Source organism: Poecilia latipinna, unplaced genomic scaffold (genome assembly GCF_001443285.1).
Source record: "Poecilia latipinna isolate Pla-1442-1.1 unplaced genomic scaffold, P_latipinna-1.0 Scaffold333, whole genome shotgun sequence".
Classification (NCBI taxonomy): domain Eukaryota; kingdom Metazoa; phylum Chordata; class Actinopteri; order Cyprinodontiformes; family Poeciliidae; genus Poecilia; species Poecilia latipinna.
This window is the reverse complement of record NW_015112949.1, coordinates 12,684-21,427: the sequence shown is the minus strand read 5'-3', so window position 1 is coordinate 21,427 and position 8,744 is coordinate 12,684.

The window sequence follows — 8,744 nt, the reverse complement described above, 5'->3', positions numbered from 1 at the left end:
TTTAATTTTTATCATGACATTATGGAAAATAATTAACTTTATCACAATATTCTAATTTTATGACCAGCACCTGTATATATATAATCAATTTGTAGATCTACATCTTTTCGGTTTCTTTGGTTCAACTCTTATGTCTGATGACCAAGCGCGCCGGTTTGTGCGTGCGCATTTTATGCTCGTAGTGAGCCATCACAACAACAAACCCAAAACGAAACTGGGTTTACTCTGATGACTCAGGGGAGCTGATAGGCCCACAGAGAGACCCAGAGAGTGGCAGCTGGCCCACGCAAACAGGACAACTGCTAATAGGATGCTCCATCTGCTGTTCCTGTTCCTTTTTTTTTTTTTTTCCTTTTCTTGTCTTTCTGTTCCCCTGCCTGCCGCCCACTCTAATGCAAACCTCTGGGCCTCTGGAAAAGTCCCAAGTTCTTGTGCTGCTAGGAATCTCATCAGATCATGGCACTATTTACACCAGAATCCACAACGCAGCACATGTTTGACACAGTAGTTTTGTAGGGCGTATAATTCCTTAATGAACACATGTGGGAATCAGCAGCGTTTCTCTCCCTCTCTCTGTTAAATACAGACTTCAATGTATTTTATTTGGATTTTATATGATAAACTAACACATTGCAGCACATATACATGTAGGGTAAGGGTAACAGGGCTTTTAAGATGTTTGACAAAAGATAAACTTTGAAAAAGTGTAGTATGCTATGGATTTCAGTCCACTTTAAAAAAAAAAAAACTCCTAAATCAAATTAGCTTGGCCGTCGCCTTCCTATGCTTTTCCACTCGATTCTCATCTCCTTTCTGTGCTCCATCTGGGATTTCTACCATTGAGCTGTATTTCTCATATTTGAATTGAAGCCTTTATGATCAAAGTTCCTGGATATTTTTGTTTATTTTAATTGTAAGCATTTCCTGTGAGTAAATATATATTTGCCCATTTGTCTACAACAACTGAAACTTTCAATATCTAGCAAATTATTCTTGCGATTTATCGTCTATTAAAAGAGTTCCTGTCAGATTAACTTCACTCTCTGCTACGGCAGGGGTGAAATTACCGTATTAACTTCATATCGGCTGGAAAGCGTAGCGTCTCCCCTTTCGTTCACCGTTCACATAGCGCAAAGTGTGGCGGAATTGCGGTACTGCAAATTTGACTGGATCATCGGCGCTGCGTTCGGTCTGGAAACTGGGCCAATAAATGAACATGAGGTGGCGTTATGGACTATGGCGTTGATTTTCTGCACAATTTTAGAGCTGTATCCTGCCCAGGTTGTAGTTTTAACATTTGTTAACAGAGGAAGTGAGCAAATCCTTTAGTTCCCTGTTGGCTATGCTTCGAAATACCGAGCATCTAAAGTCGTAGCAAAACTAATGAGAGAACGGCAAGAAGAAAGCCTCACACAGAACACGTTACTTGTTTTGCAGAAATCTAACACTCCATGGCGAAGCATGATGGTAGCACCATCCTTGGGAATCTGGGTGGATTGATGTAGCGAAATACAGAACATTTGTGGCAGAAAACCTGAGAGAGGTTGAAAAATGCAGTGAAGCTTGTTGTTTTGATGTGACACAACATAAGATCTTCAGTAGTTTAACCAACATCTCAGTTGAGTATTTAACTTCTCCGAGAAAAAATGAAATAAAATTAACAAATTAATTATAGCTCTCTTCATTATTAAGATAAAATGGCTGAACGTCTCATCTAACGCGTCGAATTCGCTTGGCACAGAAACTACTGAATAGTGTTGATGTGGCTTATTCCATTAGAAAACTCTGGGCATTGTCGCCCCTGCGGCTCTCTGGATTTTGAAGTGCAACACATCACTCTCCTCCACAGCATATATAATAGCCCCTTTTTCTATTGTGCTAGATTTACAGGCGCCATCAGTCAGCTGTCCGCACGTCAGACACAAGACTGATGATGATTACGCTGATGCGAGACAACCCCCTGCACTTCCTTCTTCCTCCTGCCCGCACGAGGCATCGCATGGATCAAACCTGCCCGCGCAGCTCCATCTGGTGACTGCTGTAGTGATTCAGGGAGCAGCTTCCTGCAGATGGATGAGGTAAAAACACAAATTCAACTCCTACTCATCTTTTTTTTTCTTTCCTCCCCCCCACCTCCCGCCACCCCTCACTGGCTGCAGTACCGCTTTGGTCCTCCGGATGGTGTCTCAAGCCTGCATCCTTTCTCGTCGGTGCAGCCTTGGAAGACTTCACGACACGCATACAGTCAACCTTCTGATTGACTTTTGATGGTTTCCAGTTTTATTTTTAGTGAATTTGGTGCTGCAACTGAGGAACACCTCCTGGAGGAGTTAGTTGTTTAGTGTCGGGTCCAAGTCGAAGTGATTAAAGCCTGTTCACTCAGTCTGGGGACAGAAATTAGGACGGAGAAGTAGAACTTCATGCTTTTTTTTTGATAACGTTAAAAACAGGATAGTAAAAATGTGTATCTAATTAGAAATGAGTAATATTTTACTTATGTTGGCTATTTTGGTCAAAAATAAATAAATAAACATATAAATAAAAAGGATGGGTGTGGGAGTTATTTTTTGTTTTGATACTAAACAACCCCAAAATATTAACTTTGTGCTCATGTGATCACTTGTCCTTGTTGTTAGTACTCAGTTCATTATAATGGGACATAATTTTGTGCTCTATGGTTTTTATTTTTTATTTTTTTACCTAATTTCACAATTGAATATCACTTTAATTTCAATGCTCATGAACGATAGAGACACAACATTGCATATTAGAACTCCTGTATTTAAGTGATTTTAGGTCCTCTGTGTTTTTACCTTTTTGAAATAGTAAAAATATTACTAACAAGGATGGCTTGCAAACCTTGTTCATTTATCCTATAAAGCAGATTGATATTTTGTCGATTAATCGAACCCTGATACAGAAAAAAAAAATAAACAGACTAACAGACTGTAGAGGACAAAGAGAGGAAATAACCACCAGGACACAAAGTGATGGTCAACATGAGAAAAAAAGAGAGAAAAACAGGGGAGCATATCCACAGGAAGGGGCCAATTATTAGTACAAAGAGCAAGTCAAGGTGAAGCAACTCAGGGAGAACAAGAAATGAAGAGCTGAAGAAGAACGGTTGATGTTGCACAAGGTAAGCACACGAGAAAAGAGTTGACCCAAATAGATAAAGAGAAACAGAGGGCTCCATCTAAACCCAGGGAAATAGAAGTGAAAACTAAAAGCAAAATCTGTTCTGACCTTTTATCTCTCCAGAGTGAGAGAATAGCCTAATTGATAATATTGTAGCCACCTCGGCTCCGGGAACGGAGCAGGTTGGCCGCAGACCCAGAGGTTCCCTCCCGTTTTGAATCCCTCTCCCTCTCTTTCTGGGGATAATCGGTGGGGTTGCATCAGAAAGGGCATGTGGTGTAAAACATCTGCCACGTCCACGAGCAGGAGAGGCTGCTGGGCTGTAGCAACACTATATAGAGAGAGACTCCAAAAAGAGACTCCAAAAAGAACAACAATAGGGCTGTACATTTATTTGCATCTTTAAAGGTAAAACATGCAATTCGATCTTGCGTAAGCTGTAAACTGCGCTGCTGAGTGAATGTTTCTGTAATGTAAAGAAAGGGGTGTTATAAAGGCTGTGGTGTTTCTTCATTTAAAACAAGTTAAGCAAAAGACAGCTGCACAAAATAGGAGCATAATAAGCCATTGCAGCATTTGAGTTGGCCTTTTCCTTCATGATTTCAGACTCTGTCAGCTTTAATGGGATTTTTCTTTTCTTTTTTTTTCAGCTTGTTTGGCATCTCCTAACACAGTGAGCTGGTATACAAAGAACCCTGTGAGCTTAACATTTTTGAACAAAATTTTGGATCAGGTCTTCAAGCAAAATTTGAAAAAAGACATATGCTAGTAGATCTCATTCTGACTTAAAAGTTAAGGGGAAAAAATCCTGAACTAAGTTTCAAATCTTGTTTCATCAGAGCAAAATATGATTTCATATCAGCCTCTTGGCATGACAGGGTTTTAGCAAAATTTTGAAGAAAAACATAAGAATATTTTTTAGTGCAACAAATGAATGACAGTCTGATAAATTTCAAAATGTCTTTTAAAAAAATCTTTAACTAAAGTCGAACAATTCAATCCAGATTTGACTGGTCCGTTCCCTCCGATGTTTTCTCAAATAGATAAAAAAGATTCAATAAATATTATTTGTAATATAATCTTTGCTCACATTAGAACATTGTCCAGTTCAGGTTTATCAGTATGCAACCAATTTTGACCTGAATGGTCAAATGCAATCCAGAACTAACCGCCCCTTTAGCACAGAGCTCATAAGAAGCTCCAAAGTAGATGCTAACGTTAGCCAGTTGCAGGATCTCTTAGTGCTTGCAAATAATTCAAATCTTAACTACAAGTGAGTTTGTAGTTTTTCTGTAGTTTTTAACCAGGTGCTGTTGGACAGGAAATCTTTTTTCTTTTAATCAAAACAACAACATAACTCAAGAAATACTTTCCTACGAACTTCAAAATAAGAGTTTTCAAAAATTGTTATAGCAGGGCATCAAACTTGAAGAGCATTCTTTCATAACTAGGACTCGTAGTATTGGCTGCACTGGATGAAGTCGCCTCCTGAGAGCAGCTGGTGTGTGTAAGACAGACTTTCACTTTGGCAACAATGTGTCGACATGCTGGGACCTTGATGCATTTTAGCCTTTGTAGCCGCGTTGCTATTCCTCAACTTTTTCTTAGTCTTTCTGCAGCAGAGAACTTTGCAGTCCAGTTAATTCCTTTTTCTTTTATTTTAAATCCATTAAATCCTCTTAATTAATTTCCGAGGGCGGCACTGTGGTCAAGTTCTGCCAATCGGTCCCGCGGGATTCACGTCTGGCGGTCAGCTGCAGCCGTTCTGAGCGGAGTTTACACGCTCCGCTTGTGTCTGCGCGGGCTCTCAATCTCCCGCCGTCCAAAGAGATGCCTGATTAATTGGTGGTGTGTGCGAGCACGAATGGCTTTCTGTCTGCCGGTGATAGACAAGCCACTGGTCCATTGTAGACCCCTGCTTCTCACTCAATGTCAGCGGGGATAGACCGTAGCTCATGGGGGCCTGAGTGGAATAAAGCAGATAATACTGATGGAGATGAATTCCTGCAGTCATCCGTCGCACGGCCAGAAAAAACTAAAACATTAGTTGATCACAAATATATTTTATGGCAAAATGCCATAAAATACAGAAACAGTAATATGTATAAGTAATGTAACTAAATATGAAGTAGCCCCATACGTTGTTTTTTGGAAGTCAAATTTAAGAACAGTGTGCAGTGACCGGACGACAGGGAAGAAAAATGTCCGTCTGTGGTCGGGGTACCTTCACAAGTAACTAGACTTAATGGAGAAACAAAGTAAACTGTTCGTTCTCCAAGGGAGTCTCCATCATGCCGGTAAACCAACAAAGAAAAAGTGAGTCTAAATCCACCCATCCATTTTCTTTACCCACTTAATCCTGTGCTGCATCACGGGGGGACACGGTGTCTATCTTAGATAGATTCTGCATAGGTCGCCCCGCTCTACCACATGGCAACAATGAGACACAACCAGTAAACACACATTGTTACCTAAGGGAGATTCCGACTCTTCAATTGAACTAACATCCATATGTAAAAGCTGCGAGAAGAAGCCCAGAGTATCTGGGGAAAACCCAAGGATGCAAGTGGAGAACATGCAGAGTCTACGGAGAGGAGCCCTGGCTGCCGTGGCAACGATAACCTTCGTTTCTCTGCGCCGCTGGGAAATCAAATCTAAATGTGAGCCGTGATTTTATTGTATCAAACAGTTGACATTCCGTGCATAACTCAGAGGCAATGTTAACGATATGCAGAATGAGCGAACAGCAACGACCAGCAGAGCAATTTCAGATTTAACCAAAGAAATATTTGGACTATTCATCAACGGACTTTAAAAAAAAAAAAAAACTGGAGGACTTTTAGGTGATTTTAAGGACATAGCATCAGTGATCTGTATTAGCTATGATAGTTAAATCTGTCAGACTGAACTGCATCATTCATTAACTGCTGATGAAACCATGCAAAAAAAAAAAAAAAAATTTTTTTGTAATTTGCCCAAAACAGCCCTTTTTTTTTTTTTTTTTTTTTTTTTGGAAGAGGTGGGTGCAGCGTTCTTACTTCCAAACATGAAACATTTCTAATCAATAATGTGCAAACGCCATCTTCTCTGATGGTAAAAGGTTACCACAGTGGCCTTGGTAAAGGTCATTTTTACTCCTAGGAAGTGACTTTTGACGCTCTGTATTGAAGTGGCTTGGCAGTGGAGGAGCGGAGCAGAGCGGTTAGATAAAAATGCAGGTAGTTCTGAGTCACCAGTGTGTTTGCATGAAAATTGGGAGGAAATAACCCATGAAATACTATTTGCTCTCCCTTAAGCCCCCAAAATCTCTAAAGTACGTGGAGTAATAATTACAACGTACCTCGCAAGTCTGAAATGTGGACACGTTCATACTCTGATTTTTATTTTGTTTTCCTTTTCTTTCATTTCGTCTCACGACAACAAACTTCGTTGTATTTTTATCAGGTTTCGATGCGATCAAAACACGAACATAATGAATCCTTTTTGCCACCCACTGTGTGATAGGAAACCGATGTTGGGAATTTCATCATCTCCACTTCCTCCTTTGGATTTTTAAAAACGCGGGTCCGTGGCGCAGAAGCAGCACCGGCAGTCGGATTACACACGAGCTCTGCTCTCTATCTCTACAAACGATCACAAGTGTGAAGAAGCTCCCTCATTTACCACGCACAGAGTCACCTCTCACAGTGAAGTGCCAAACTAAATAACTCCCTCAAAACGTGCTCCCTCGTCTCACAGAATGTAACTATTCACACTTTTCCCAGCTTACCCTGCAAAACGCCGCGCCGCGCACTCTATCATTATTCTAATTTCCCTGGTGGAGGGCTTTATGTTTGAGGAAGTTTTTCTCTTTTTTTTTCTTTTAACACAAGCACAGTAAACCCATCCAAGTGCTCCAGCTCTTCACATCATCTGCTTCTTCACATCCCTCCAGCGCCCGTGTGATAAAAGCCTGTCCCCCCTGTAACATTTGGTATTCCCCGGCTGCAGTGTCAGTTTGTCACATTGGATGTGACGCCGAGTCACTCAGAGTGCACTCTGCACTTGCTCTCTTTTTACGAAGGACACACAGCATTTAAAATCAGTGCATTAACCTGTCAGTCTCCCCCCGAAGTCCTGGGCCTGGTGGGCGGGTTCGTAATTTGTGGTACTTTTTTTTTTCTTTCTTTCTTTTGCGCGCCGCAACCACTTCCACTTCCGCCGGATTCCATATTTTGCCCACTCTAATCAGCAAAAGAGGGTGTGTGATTTACATTCGCTGTCAGTGCTCCTATCTCCAGACAGAGCCAAGGTCACTTTGTGCACAAATCTAATAGATTGTCTGTGGAGTCCATCTTATGAGGGGCAGGTTGTTTTTGATGAGGACTCGTCTGTTTTTTTTTTTTCCCTTGTCGTCCGTAATAAGAAAAAGGGCTTTTCACCAAGGATGCACATGTTCTACCATTACTGTGCATGATAAGCTACATTAAACAGATCATAAAACTATTACCAGGCCTTATCGCTGTTATTTCTGCTTAAACGAGCATCTACTGCGTTTCCCCCTCATCATCCGTTTTATCGCAGCACGGAGATGTTTAGCGGCGCCGGCAAACGGCAGACGATGTGATGGCGAACAAAGACGGAAGTTGACCTTGTTGCCTCTCACTTTAGAAACGACTAAAGCTGAAGGGAAACCTAAGCTGTGAGACGTAAAGTGAATTATTTCAGCCCCCATTAGGATTCGTTTCTCAGCAGTACTGGGTTTTGAATCCGTGCCGGTAGACCTCAGATTTTTGATTTTATTTTTACATTGTCAACAAGACTTATTTCAAATGCCTACGCCGATATGTCGGCATCCTAATGAGTTGCAGTGGTGAAAAAAAAAAAGAAAACTAAACAAACCAGGAAGTTCAAACAATAAATTCCACAAGAGCGTCGTCGCTCTTCCTGTCAATTTCCCAGACGTGTCTGAAATAAATGAGTGACATTTACTAAAAAGTGGTAAATGTGTGAATGACTGAATGACATCCCTTTGAAAGATTGATGAGCTCATTAATGTTACATGTCTCATGTGTGAGAAATGCTAAAGTGGACCAGCAGTGTTCCTTCCTGTCGGAATATTCTGTCATTTAATCCCTTGTTTATCAAGGCCAGAAATACACAAAAACGAACTTGATAGTCATTTTTACTCAGAGAAGTCCTTAACGGTCAAGAAGTTTCCCAACACATGATTCAGCAATGGACAAACACGCATATCTATCCTTAAAACGTGACTTTTTATAACCAAAGAAAAAAAAAGGAGAACTCACAGCAAATTTGGAAGTGTCAGATTTCCAGTGCAAGTGTTGCATGTTAAAAATACAGTGTTAATTCAACAACATGAGTGTTAGTGTTAGTTTCCCTAACACTCACTAAAGAGTTCCAAAGAGTTAAACAAAAAGCAATCCAGTCCAGCATTGATTTCTAAATTAACTCCAACAGTCTAACTCAACTCAGTCTGGTGTTGATTTAGAAATCAACATTAGACAGTTCCTCTCACAATTGTAACATATTTGTGACATCACATCAGGGAAGGAGCAACAGATAGGATAAGGTAGGGTGGGGGTTGCAGCAGGCCCCCAGCCTGG